We start from the raw sequence: 14137 nt of genomic DNA, 5'->3' as shown, positions 1-14137 counted from the left end.
AGATGGCCAGCAGACAGAAACAATGCTCAACATCACTACTATCAGGGAAATGCAAATCCAAACCCCCATGAGCTATCACCTCACACCTGTCAGAATGTTTCTTATTATAAAAAAGATAAGAACAAACAAGGGTTGGCAGGAATATGGAGAAAAAGGAACCCTGTTGGGGATTCTAGAAGCCTTCACAGACTTTCAGTACAACCCCCCGCCAATGCATATCTGGAACCTGTTTTAATAAGTTCTTAAATTCAGTCCCAACTGAAGTGTCTGGACATCGTCTTATTACTGCCTGAGTAGATTATATGCACCTGACCCAGTGCCTAGCACATACTAGGTACTCGGGAAAGAGATGTCAATAGTGGAGAGTTAGAACCCTTGGTTAGGATATGTCTTTATTAAACCAGTATCACGTGTTCAACTCCAAACTCCGTATATGTACTGTGGGGTTTTCTAAACTTACTCCAAAGATAGCTTGTCTCAATATTGACTGTTCTCTGGTTCCAGACCCTAAACCCTCACCTGGACAGTCAGATTCATTGACTTTGGAATGGGGGCTTAGATTCAGCAGGCAAACCAGTGTTGTCTGATGAGAAGTGAGCAGGGTAGAGACCACCTTTGGAGAGTTAAGAGAGACAGTTCATGTGGCTGGGTTCTCTCTGTCTCTTACTCCACTCCCTTTCCTTTTTGGATTTCTTTCCAAATCCACCAGGGAAGGGTCTTCCCTTGAGTGTAAGTGGTGATAAAGTGAGTTGAATCTGACAGTGTGAGTATTCTTTTCCTTTCTTTTTTTGTCTTTTATAGTACTTCTTTCTTTTTGTGCTTTTTCTTTAATAATATTTCTCATTTTAATGCAAGTCTGCAAGATCAGGGATGTGTCAGTCTTTCCCTAACACCCATTGTAATGTATGGTACAAATTAGTGATTAGAATAGTTGTTGCACATAGACATTTTGTTAGTTCCCCCCCACCTCCAGGATGCCTGGTCTCAGATTTCTCAGGTATATTCATATCCTCCCAGGGACAAGAATTCTAATAAATTCTAATTTAGTAATTTTGACAAGAATGCTTGCATGTGCCACCGGGATGGCCGAGTGGTTAAGGCGTTGGACTTAAGATCCAATGGGCGTGTGCCTGTGTGGGTTCGAACCCCACTCCCAGTAGGAGTGAGATTAGAATTCCCTTGTTAAGAGCTTGGGTTTGCTCCAGCATTGCAGCTGGGTCCAATTTTTTATTATCCAGAGATTGACAGACTTTACCATTGATGCCTTCAGGTAATCTATATATAATGTCATCACTGTCATCACTGACATATTGCTATTAAAATCCACTGTCTTCTTAAGTTGTTTCTAGGTGTTTCTTTCCTTTATCTTTCTTCCTGTCTTTGAAATTTATGAGCATTTACATGGTTTAATTTTTTTTAATTTTTTATTTTTAGTAACATATAGTGTATTACTGTATTACTTTGTAATACTAATTATTATATTGTATTATTGTATATGTAACTAATGTATGTATTCTATAATGTATAACAAATAATGTATTATTCACAGGTTTGTGAATTCACAGGTTTGTGAATCGCCAGGTTTACATAATTCACAGCAATCACCATAGCATATACCCTCCCCAGTGTCCATCACCCAGCCACACCATCCCTCCCAATCCCCTCCCCCCAGCAACCCTCAGTTTGTTTCCTGAGATTAAGAGTCTCTTATGGCCTGTCTCCCTCCCGATCCCATCTTGTTTCATTTTTTCCTTCCCTAGACCCCAAACCCCCCACGTTGTCTCTCAAATCCTTCATATCAGGGAGATCATATGATAATTGTCTTTCTCTGATTGAAACATGGTTTAATTTTATCTTCACTATTGCCTTATTGTTTTTCATGGGTTTTTTTAAATTTATTTTTTATTTTTTATAAACATATATTTTTATCCCCAGGGGTACAGGTCTGTGAATCACCAGGTTTACACACTTCACAGCACTCACCATAGCACATACCCTCCCCAATGTCCATAACCCCACTCCCCTTCTCCCAACCAGCCCCCCCCCTTCTTTCATGTTTTTAAAAATGATCTGGACTGGCTTCCCTAGGGCTTTCTATACACACGTACAATTAGCCCAGGTCCCCTGCTGCTGCCTGTGTGGGGCGAGAGACTAGCCCTCTCTGGTTTGTGTTATCATTGTCATGTGTTTGCTTTCCTGTCTACGGTATAGCAGTTACTACTGCTTTATGGAGTCGATCTTATCGAGTGTGATTAAAATTGGGGAATGTATGCCTTCTGTGTGCCTGCACTGTAACCGTTTCTGTGCACATTCAGTCCTTCGTATCTCTTTTGTCTCCTGTTCCTTCTTCTTGAATACCTTCTCACATTTCCTATGGTGCAAGTCTGCTAGATTTTGTTTGTCTGGACATATCTTTATATCTTCTTCATTTCTGAAAAATATTTTTTGCTTAGTAGAGAATTCAGGGTTAAGAGTTTTTTGGGGTTTTAAAAATTATTATGATTTTTTGGTCTCTCATCACTTGGAAGTGTCATTTCCTTGTCTCATGACATAAGTAATTTCTGGTGAGAAGTCTGCAGCAATTTTTATCTTTTTCAGCTATATATAATATGTATTTTTTTCTTTCATTGCCTTCAATATTTTCTCTTCTATTTGTTTTCAGCAGTTTGAATTGGAGGTAAATAGGGTCACACCACACCCCAATATGAAATGCTTAGGTTTCTATGGTCTTGGGGCTGTGGCTTGATTTCATGATTTTGAGAAAGTAATCAGTCATTATCTCTTCAAATAATTTTTCTATTCTCTCTTTCTTTGCCTTCTGGGATTTCAGTTATAAATATATTAGACCACTTGACATTAATCACTAACTCTTCAATGATCTTTTTTTTTTTTCAAAAAAAATTTTTTTGGTAAACCATTAAAAGCATCCTATAGCTCTATTACCTTGGGTATTTTTTTAAAATTTAGCATATCCATTTGACTTTCAGTTTCCAACAATCTACTGAAATTTCTCATCTGCCAACATATGTGGTCTCTACTTTCCACTAGAGCCTCTCACATGATAATCACAGGTATTTGAAACTTCCTTTCTGACTGTTCCATTACAAGGGACATCTCTGAATCCCACTTTGTTGATTAGTTTTTCTCTTGACAGTGCATGGTTTCTTCTCCCATTTATGAGCATTTCATCATTTTTAGAGTGTTAGGGCAGTAGCCTGTGGGACAAATAGTATTTAGGCTGAGATGGATATGAGTCACACCTATGGTGACTCTTTCAGGATGTGAAAAGAATTAAGAGCAGTTGTTGGGATCATTTAAAATAAAAATCAGCATTTCCACTAACTGCTGGAGCTCCTATTACAAGCTATCAGATGATAAATTCAGAGATCAAAGACAAAATATTCCAAACACTGCAAAACAAATCACTGATAATCTCATTGCATTGTCATCAGACGAGAATTCTGAATTTTTTGGTGTTCAGGTAATAGTTTACGGTGCTTCAGTCTTGAGCAGTGAGGAGTGATTTTTTTCATGCAAATTTTAACACCTTCCATCCAGTCTTTCTGTCTCTTCTTTGAACACTTCTATTATCACCACCTTCTGAAACTGAAGGCACCTATAAAGTAAATGTCAGGATTTTAGTCTTCCACATCATGTAACAATTGAGTAACTCAGGTTGCTTCAAGAATAAATCCACCAAAATGACTGCAACAAAACTGGGACTAACATTTTCAAAGTGACAAAGCCTGCAGACAGAGCCTCACCAAACTACAACCCAGGTTCTTCTGTTTCCTAAGCAGACAACTCACAGACCCCTCTTGCAGAGAAAAAAAAAGGCAGGTAAAGAAACTAAGTTCAAACCATTTTTTGTTTTCACACACTAAGAATTGCTTTTGGAGAAGAATACATGCATTTTTTTTTTAAGTAAAAAACAGATTCTTTGGAATGCGACACCACCAAAGAATGGCATCCTGACAAACTGGTTGCCCTTTACTGGTGTTACCACGTTAATAACCACAAAAAGATGTAAGACTTAAAACTATATAATAAGTAATTTAAATTTTCCAAGTAGCCATTGTTAAAAGTATAAACAAGTGTTTATACTTGTAATAATTAATGTAATTAATTGTAATTAATTAATTGTAATTAATTGTAATGCTTTCCCCCCCAAATATTATAATCCAACATGGAATCAATAAAAAAAACCATAAATAAGAAATCATACATTTTTTTCTGGAATTAAGCTTTTTTTAAATTTACATATTTATTTGACACACACAGGGAGAATGTGAGCAGGCACAGGGAGAAGCAGGCTCTCTGCTGAGCAAGGAGCCCAGATGCAGGACTGGATCCCAGGACCCTGGGGTCATGACCTAAACCTAAGGCAGAGGCTTAACGGACTTAGCTACCCAGGCATCCCTAGAACTAAGTTTTAGAAACGTGTTAATGACTATTGTTTTGGACAGTGCGGCTCTAGAACGTTCTGGGGGAAAACAAAAAAATTTTCTCTTCACAAAACAATCTCTGTTGATGTTTTTATGGGGAAGAGAAGTTCCCGACCTGCAGCTTACAAAAACAAAACAAAACAAAAAAGTCTAAGTTTTCTTTAGGTTCAAGATTGTGAGTCTTAAATCTAAGGTGTTTTTGTTTGTTTGAGGGGGAGATGGAAATGTACTTCTTTCTAAAACAAGACACCAAAAAGGAAAATAAAAAGTATTCGATGAAATTGACACGTTTACAACAAAAATCTTGAGGAAAATAAAAATCTTGAGAATAGAAACGGTCGGTTACCTTAAAATTAATGACCCTGGGGAAAAACTGATTACCTTGGTTCAAGCCTAGCGGAGTAGTGCTGAAGCAGTGACTTTCCTGTCGTATAGGCTGTTTTCTTTTTCACTCTTCCGTGGAAGCTCCGCGGTGGTGTTGGCTTCAAAAGCGGGTGATAAACTCAGAAGCCCGAGTCCGGCAGGGAAGCGCGGCCTGCGGGTTAGTCGCGCCGGGATCCCCTCGCTAAAAAGTCACCGGCCGCCTCCTGCGAGCCCAGTGTCGTCTCCGGAGCAGGCCCAGAGACTGCGCTCCCGCCTCCCTCGCCGGGACTCTGCTGGCGCGGAAATTCGAGAAGCATCTCCTGTAGGAGACTCCAAATCCTCTGGCCCGTTCTTCGTCCTTCCCCACTTTTAATTCACCTTGGCGGATCCAGCTTGGTCTGGACGCGCCGCGGGCTCCCCCTTACGACGCGCGCCGCCCAGCGCCAGCCCACGTTTGTAGGATCCAGTCGGTCATATCGGCCCCCGAAGGTCACTTTCGCTCGTCCGGGTCGCCCTCGCCCGCCCCTCCCACCACTCCTTCAGCTCCGTTCGCTTCTCAGGCGCCCCCACCCGCCGCCCCGCCGCAGGAGGCACGCGCAGGGGCGCCTGCAGGGAGACCCCGCCAAAGGCTGTGGCTCCCTCGTCTCCCTCACATCCTCAGCCTCTCGTCTGCTCCACTTCTGTCGGGGATCCTTGACGACCCTGAACAGTTTCCCGGAGTCGGTTCTCGGCGGGGTGGGGGGGGGGCGCTGCGGGGGACCTCGCGGGGCGGGCGGGGCGGGCGGGGCGGGGCCAAGGAGGCTGAGTCGTTTTCGTGCGTGTCAACTTGCATCTTTGCGAAGATCGGCGATTGAAGGTCTAAGCGAGGCTCTGATTCCGTTTGTCCACAGCCGGGTCTTTCTTGCTTCAACATTTCTCCAGGGCATGTCCCTTCTCTTTCTTCCGGACGGATGCTCAGGGACAGAAAGTGTGCGGGAGAGAGAGCCCTCCCCAATGCGGGAAAGCGTCGTGAGAAAAATACTGGTTTGTAGTGTGTGTGTGATTTTTTTTTTCTCTTTGACGCTTCTTTGATTTTTAAATATTAAGGTACAGTTTACATACCATAAAATTCAGGGAAAAGTGTACAATTCAGTGGTTTTTAGTGCACCCAGAGTTGTGCAACCATCATCCTTAGCTAACTGCAAAACATTTCCATCAGCCCCAGCAAATTCTGTACCTTCCCTCCCTTCCCAGCTCCTGGGAGCTACCATCTCGGTGGAGAGGCCCATTCTGGACCTTTCCTATAAGTGGAATCACACCATGTGGCCCTTCACAGCTGGCTTCTTTCACTCAGCAGATGTCCTCAAGGTTCATCCATGTTGTAATATATATGACAACATTCCTTTTTATGGCCGAATAACATACCTCGTTTGATCTGGAAGTTGTCTTTCCGAAGATCTTTCAGTCCCTGTCATTATGGCAAAAGGGACGTGCAGAAGAGGGGCTGTTGAGCACTTACTCCCACTTACCGGAGGGCCAAGGCTGCCACTGAGGTGAGGAGCCAGATCGGATGAATTACCTTCCAGAGCACTTTGAGAGTTTGTTTCTCTTACCGACTTGAAGAAACATGAAAAGACATTCTTGTGGGAAAAGAAAAGAGGGGGCTCGAGCCAGCCAGGAGTCGAACCTAGAATCTTCTGATCCGTAGTCAGACGCGTTATCCATTGCGCCACTGGCCCTCCTGTCTAAAGGGTGTTCATTATTCATTATTCATTAGAATCACTGAGTTGCTTTCTGACGTGGGGAGAAGCGAGTTGAACAGAAAAGACTTGTGGATTACAGTAAAGCAGACCGATCGGGGTTAGCTAAATTGCATGAGTACCTTCCGGTAAAAAATTACATTTCTGAAAGGATTTTCTGCCCTGAAACACCATGTGTGTGACACGATGTCACTTCCATTTTTTTTCATTTATGTGCATGCTTGTTTCTATGTTTTCTATCTGTGAACTGTTCAGTAGTTTATGCAGTGGGTTCCCTGGTCCATCAGCATCGCATTTTTCTTCTGTACTTAATACTGAGGCTACGTGGGTGGATCAGTTATTAGCCGTCATTTGCATCACCATTTACATACATTTGCATCATTTACAATTTTCATATAATGACCAGGAAGGTGGAATAAAATATACTACTGTCTATTAATCATATGTTTCCCACCTCACTCTCCAAAGAGCCAAACTTGGGCTGAACGAGATGATTTCAGACTCTGTGCAACAAAACAGACATTCAGAAACACCTTCCCAAATTAAGCCGCGGGGTGGCAAGAATTCAAAAAAGGTAAACATTTTAAGAACTCAATTCACATAGGAACCTAGAAGTTTGGATTTATAATTATAAAATTAAAGACTAGCAGCCATCATTACCTAAATCAGCTAGTAAATTAAAGCGCTCAGTGCAGGCGGAATAGACACATGGAAACACAAGAGCAACTGTTAAGTGACTCGGGTCCCCTCCTCTGAGAGCGAGAAGCACAGGAGCTGGGGTCCCAGGCCAGCCAGGGAGCACCTGACACCTGCCCCACTAGGCTTCTTGCCTTGGCCAAATTGCTCTTTGTCTCCTTGCTTCCATCTCCTCATTTCTGTGCGATGTTTTAAAGAGCACTTGGCACACACACATACTAATGGATCTTTACGATCCTAGACCGTAATGTTTCCTACCAGTCTGTTTTAGGTTTGATTGCTTGCTTTTCCTTTTCCTTTTTTTAAACACCAGAGAAGTCTTTAAGGACACTTACTTACGTTGCTATCATCAGCAGGAGATCTTTCATTAAAGAGTTTTAGAAATCAAATTTCCTGGTTCTCTTTGCCCCTGATTTGCCTCCAGATTTCCTAATCCCAGGGCAAACGAACAGACGGTCCTGAGCGCCGAGTCTCGGGCTTTGCTCGCTGGGCCTCAGGAAGCAGCGCGCGAGCGCGGGGGCGGGCGATTCACAGGCGCGCAGCTTCCAGAAGGACACCAGGGCCAGCAAACACCGCGGGTGTGTGTGATGTGTGCTGTGTGGCGGTGGTGGTTAGTTCAGACCTCCGGAGAGGTAGGAAGCCGCCTTACTACAGTCCAGTTTGCGGAATAAGATGAAAAGCCGAAAACACATCTGGTGGTGAGAATGTGATTTTGTAACTTGGATGGAAAAAGGGACCACCTAGCGCTGTGAGCAGGATTTGAACCTGCGCGGGAGACCCCATTGGATTTCGAGTCCAACGCCTTAACCACTCGGCCATCACAGCCCCACACAGGAGGGCACTTTGGACACTAGGGTTCACTTTGGTGCAAGGCCCCGGCTCTCACACTCCCGTCTTAGCAATGCTGGCTGCTTCTGTTCGTTTGGCACGTTTACTCTAAGTGGGACCCAGAAAGAAATCACTCCCAAGGCTCTCCGAGAGAAAGCAATATTCCAGCGTCACAAGAATCCTTGATTTTCAGGATTTTACTTCATAGTTGGCAGGAAGTGAAGTGAGTTGTGCTGTGTGCTGGTATCCTACTCAGCCACGCTAGTCACAGAATATCCAGGAGGCTTTGGTGCTGGGGAGGACAATTTGTCAGGACCCACCAGTATTTCAAATACTGGCACACATGAGAGGTTATACTGTGCTGAAGTCTAGTCTCTCCAGCATTAATAACAATATCGGGAAAAACCTAATTATTCAGAATTATTTAGTTAGATAAATTATGGCATAATTAAAGAGTGGAGTCTATGCACTCCATATGGAGTGTATTGAAGAGAAAATGAGAAAGATCATGGTGTACATATATATATATTTTAAAATAAAAGCAACGGTCAGAGCGATCGGCATAGAATGTTACCACTACAAGTACATTTGTGTTAGATTATATATTTATTTTACAAAAAAAAAATCTCAAGGATATTCAGGAAACTCATGACAACAGTAACCGGTTGAGGGACTGGAGACGGAGAAGATGGAACGTTCCGGAGCAGGAGGGAGCAAGTTACCGCCTGCCATTTGGGACTTCGGATGTGCCTACTAAAAATTATTAAATAAAGCCTCAAGAAAACACTACAAATGAGGAGGCAGGGGACAGAAACTGTTTTTTACCAGAGGTCCCCTCTGGAATGCTGGATGGAGAGTTTCCTTTCCAGAACCCAGCATCCCGAAGGGCTTGGAAGGAGTTCTCACCTGGAGCCCCAGAGAGAGCGAATTGCAATTTGGAGTCAGTCTGTAGTGAGTGGAAAAGCCTGAGGCAACAAGGCAGGAAGGCTCTGGAATGGGGTTCTAGCCTGTCCCCAGGGTCAGGGAGACCTGGAATGCACACCTGATTTCAAAGCTTGTTGGGGGAGCCATCTTGATTTATTCTAGAGTATTCTGGGAGAAGTGGAAGAAGTCCTCTCTCCACAGTGCAATCTTGGGCTATTTTGTTCCAAACCACAGAATTTAAATAGCTTAAACTTCCTCCTTTGGATCTAGGAGTAACAACTTCCAAAATCTGGTGTGTGTGTGTGTGTGTGTGTGTGTTTTATTTTTGCAGAGAAAGTAGTATTTTTTGTCTGGGCCAGAGCACAGTCCTCCTTAGAATGTACAGTTTCCAGGAGTTGTTTAGAGGAAATCCTTTCTTGGCTTTAGGAACAAAGAGCACTAAGTGCAGTAGCTCAGTAGCAATCTCCAGTCCCCATTCCCAGCCTTGCCATTTATCCAGTCCACAGCTCTGCAACAGACCCAGAACCAACTCAGGGCTAGCCAAGGGACAGTTTGATTGGTTTGACAGAACCCTCTGGAGACTGACGTAATCTTGCAATGAAGACTATCGAGTCCATCCACAAATCAAAGGCTCTTTTGAAATGTGTGTGTTTCTTAGTTAGATCTTGATTTTCTCCTAGTCTCTCTACTCCACCAAGGAATCCAGGAGTCCCTAAGGAAAAAAGAGAAAGGAGCCATTTGTTTGGAAGGACACCACCCAGGGTGCCTGCATGGCTCCATTGGTTAAGCTGCCAACTCTTGGTTTTGGTTCAGGTCATGATCTCAGGGTCCTGGGGTCGGGCTCCGCATTTGGTGTGGAGTCTGCTTGGGATTCTGTCCCTTGCCCTCTGCTGCTCTCTCTCCCAAAATAAATAAATGAAATATTTAAAAAATAAATAAATGGACACCATCCAGGAGCTGTCACAGCTCATCCCATCCTTCCTGCTTTGTCCTGGGGAGTTTAACTTTTGTCAGAGATTCTTTTCAATCTCAATGGCTTCTCAGATTCTGTGCCACTGGGAACTTGCAACATTCTTGCCCCCATCAACAGCCCTCAAGGAGATGCTATTTTCTCTTCCCTCCAGGATTGACACCCCCGGACAGGGAACCCTGAGAAGCCCATGTGGACGCTGCCCAACAGGGGAAAAGTTGGTAGAGAAAGGCCTGGTGAATTATTATAATTTTCTTTAAAGAGCCTTTGATTTCAAAATTTGTCCCAGAGACTTTCTCAGTCAATGTCCGTTCTCAGTTTCAGGAAGTGGGAGGTAAAAAGAAATCTTAGAAGATGGTTCCTTTGTTGCCTCTCCAGATCTTCAGGCTTAGCAGACCCCAGAAGGTCTGGATGTGCCGAATCAACTCAGGATAATTTTCTCTCAAAATGTTGTAATAACTATTTTCAGCGCCAGACTTAGCGTCGTGGTTCAGTATCACTTCTTTGAACAATATAGGAAGAAAGATGCTTCTCACAAGAGAGAAGAAAGAAAACTGAGACAGTCAGCAGTGACCTGTAACCCCAGTCATGCCTGGGACCCCTTGTACCCCTGGTCTCCCTGCATAGGACGTGGGTGTCCCCTTACTCCGGACAAACAGAGTTTGAAATCAGAAAAAAAAAGGGGGGGGAATGTTTGGAGGGTTGCTGTAGACTGCTTGTCCTCCTCCAGAATTGGTATTTTGAAACCTAATCCCCAACCAGATGGTGGTGTCTGGAGGGAGGGCAGTTTGGAGGAGGGGTGTTTGGGAGGTGATTAGGCCATGAGTGGGGAGCCTCCAAGAATGGGAGAAGGTGCTCATCAAGGAGACTGTGGAGAGTTCTTTGACTTATTCCTGAACGTGAAGACCCAGGGGGAAGTCTGTCTTCAGAAGCCAAGAGGCCAGGAAGCAGACTTTCACCAGACTCTGAATCTGCACCTGCTTGATCTTGGACTTCCCACCTCCCAGAAAAAGGTAAGGTGCTTGTCATTTCAGCCGCCTGGTCCAGGCAGCCCGAGTGGACTACGACTGGGATGGAGGCGATAAGACTGAGCCGTTCTGGAAAGGCAGGTCTATTCCCCTTGTGAACAGTTTGCATAATGTACATCTGCCCAAAATGTCCAAATGTCCAAATGACAACGATCAGCTTGCAAATTTAGAGCATGGCAACATGGTTAAGGGGCTCTGTGACTCATTTATGACATGGGACCGGAGTGTTGATCTCCCGTGAGGGTGGCTCGGTAAGGGGGACGGCTGGCTCCGCCAGATGAAAGCCCCCTGCTGCTGATGGGTTTTCTGGTTCAGTATAGAGAAAACAGCATGCACCACACTGGTGGCTGTGTACTGGGCGTCAGCGCACCTGTTAGTTTTTCCTACTAATGACACGGTCCCTGAAGAGAAGATACAATGGGAATAAATCCTTGATAAATAAATAAACTTGCAGGTGCTCACTGTCGTTCTCTGTAGCGCACTTGACTTCTCCAGCTGAGTAAGCGAGCTGAGCGGAGATGTGGCGGCAGTCTCCGCCCTTGTCTCTTTCCAGTCCCTGATGTTGTCACTACTCTGCAACCCCGCCAGTGTGTCTTTTGGCTTACTATTGCCACGGTTAGAGGAATTTCTAGTGGCTTCCGCTTGGCCTTTTTTGCGGTACTAGCATTCCCTCCATCAGTCATAGAAACAATATTAGGGGTACCTGCAAGGTTCAGCTGGTCAAGTGTCTGACTCTCGATTTCGGCTGAGGCCATGGTCTCAGGGTGGTGGGATCCTGCCCCACCTCTGGCTGTATATTCAGGGAGGAGTCTGCTTGGGATTCTCTCTTCCCCTCTGCCCCTCCCCCTCTGCTCTCTCTCTTAAAATAAATAAAAGAAACAATGTTAAAGATACTGTCTGGAGTTAGGGAAGTAATCTCTGGGTAGGTTTAGGGACCTACTGTGCCCACAGTGAAATGGACCAGAAGCAGACTTCATGGATTCTTGCCTGGTGGACAGCAGTATTGCTTTGTACCTCTAGGAATTAATGCCAGCTCTGAGTCATTTCCTAGTAATGCCAGAAAATTCTATTTCCTTTTCCCTAATGCACACTTTGGTAAAAGGACAAAGGTCCTTTTAGGAAAGGCTAGGAAGACGCAGGTCCTGTTAGGAAGGCTAGGAAGAAGAAGAATGGTATCAATTTTTGGCAAAATGTCAATGGGCTTTCTCAAGGGAAACTGGACATCTCTATCTTCAAAACTGGCTCCAGGATGGGAGCTCATGCAAATCAAGCCCAAGATCAAGGTACGTGCAGAGACGGTTTCTGATGAGACCTCTCTCTGGCTTGTAGATGGCTATCTTCTCACTGTGTCCTCACACAGTCTTTCCTCTGCGCAAACTCGGGGAGCAATTTCCGGTATGTCTTTGTCTTCATATAAGGACACCAGCCCAGTTGGATGAAGGCTCTACCATTATGACCTAATTTTACCTTATTTACCTCCCAAAAGTTCCTATCTCCAAATACAGTCACATTAGGGGTTTGGGCTTAAACATGTGAATTTCGAGTCCGTAACAACGCCCAGCTGGTCTTTGGGAATTCATTGCCAACATTTGGCTCCTTTCATCCCAGGATCCCATGACGTCCATTATGTTCAGGGGTCCCAGTCTCGTGGCAGCAGGTCCCCCTGTAACTTCTGGCCTTGAGGAAAACAACAAGTTGGCAGAACAACTTGGGTGAAGCTGAGGCTCTCCTTGTGAATTTCTTTCTTACAACCTTGGGAACGTTCCTCTGGAGAAGCCCATGATGAATTCATCCTAGAATTTCAATCTCCTTACACCCCTAGTTTGCTCTGCAGACACTAAGGAAAAACTGATGTTTCAATTTTATTGTGTTGGTTTATATATTAATCATTTATTAATTATGCTTTTTTAATGAATGAAAATGTAGAGCTGTTCCCAGGCCCTCGAGTTAAAACATTGACTTGGGGCCCTCGGCCAAGTGAGACTGTCAGTGAGCTTGGTCTGATGCAACTTTGTGTGCCGCCACCTTGATCCTATCCACTTAAGATCCATTCGCATTCACACTGGCCAGGTATCTGTCGATATAAATTGGGGGAAATCATGCAATTATTTTGATGTGGATCACAACTCCTCATGGGTCACACTTTGTACTTGACTCCCTGGAGTCTCAAAAAAGGAGACAGGTGGTAGTGATAGGGCCTAGAGAGAATCAGCTGAGCTTAGCGAGACAAGTACCAACGAGGCCATTACAAACATCTCAGACAAGAGGACACGAACCTCTTCAGGCTGTCAAAGGTCTGCTTCTACCAGTTAGCACTAGGGGCTTGTAATCTGGATGTGTAGAATAATTTCCCTAAATATGGTTTAACCAGGTGATAGTTCCCCTCTTCTAAGCTTATCTCATCTAGAAAATAAAGTTTGCAATATTTCTAATTTTTAGCAAAATCTCTGACTAAAATATAGACCCACCTATTATTAAATTAGTATGCAATTTCCTCCTTTCATGTTTCACTACCCTAGCCTTACCCATCCCCCAAGATTAGAATTTATCTTTTACCTAAAATCAGTTCATTTTTATTGGAGTCAGCTTACTTTTTAACAATAAGTTTAGAAAGACTGTTTCTCAGTCTGAGTCTCATCAAGAGTAACAGCATTACATTTTGTTGCCAAATATTGCCAATTTGGTTGTCATAATACCTTATATTATTTTTTTTTTGCTTTAATATCATGTGTCCTATTCAGCTATGTTGGAGAGAGCATGAGATTTGAGTGTGAATTGACAATCTTTTCTTGATTCTTGTTTGTACCAGCTCTAAGTTCCGGCAAAGTAAACGATAGAACGAAGAAACCATGCTTCTGTAGGGAAGACTAATTCCAGACTCAGTTCCAGCATCTGCATTCTGTGCCAGCGCATGGTGTTCTCGAAACACTCCAATTGCTCCTGTAATGGGTCTCCGGAGCCTGGTGGTGAGATGAAGCCCCACGACTGTTTCTGGTCAGTTATCTCCAAAGGAAGAGGCTGTGGCTTCTGACCATCTCCTGAGCTCAAGCCGCTCAATTCCGGTTCCAAAGCGTCATTTTCTGTCACCAAGAGATGAGTATCAGGCCCCATTGCAGAGACACCCCGGAGACAGCATGGGGAGGT

At 44.0% G+C, this 14137-nt stretch overlaps 3 non-coding genes across 3 annotated transcripts; 1 reads left to right on the top strand and 2 right to left on the bottom strand.

Moving 5' to 3' along the window:
* Positions 1–1076: 1076 nt before the first annotated feature.
* On the top strand, positions 1077–1159 carry TRNAL-UAA. Its single transcript has one exon. It is a non-coding gene; the product is annotated as a tRNA-Leu (tRNA).
* Positions 1160–6453: 5294 nt separating this feature from the next.
* Positions 6454–6526, bottom strand: TRNAR-ACG. The gene has a single exon. It is a non-coding gene; the product is annotated as a tRNA-Arg (tRNA).
* A 1461-nt stretch (positions 6527–7987) lies between these two features.
* On the bottom strand, positions 7988–8068 carry TRNAS-CGA. The gene has a single exon. It is a non-coding gene; the product is annotated as a tRNA-Ser (tRNA).
* Positions 8069–14137: the final 6069 nt, after the last annotated feature.

This window comes from Neovison vison, chromosome 1 (genome assembly GCF_020171115.1).
Source record: "Neovison vison isolate M4711 chromosome 1, ASM_NN_V1, whole genome shotgun sequence".
Taxonomy (NCBI): domain Eukaryota; kingdom Metazoa; phylum Chordata; class Mammalia; order Carnivora; family Mustelidae; genus Neogale; species Neogale vison.
Note: the sequence above shows the minus strand (reverse complement) of the source record. Positions and strands in the feature narration are given on the sequence as shown.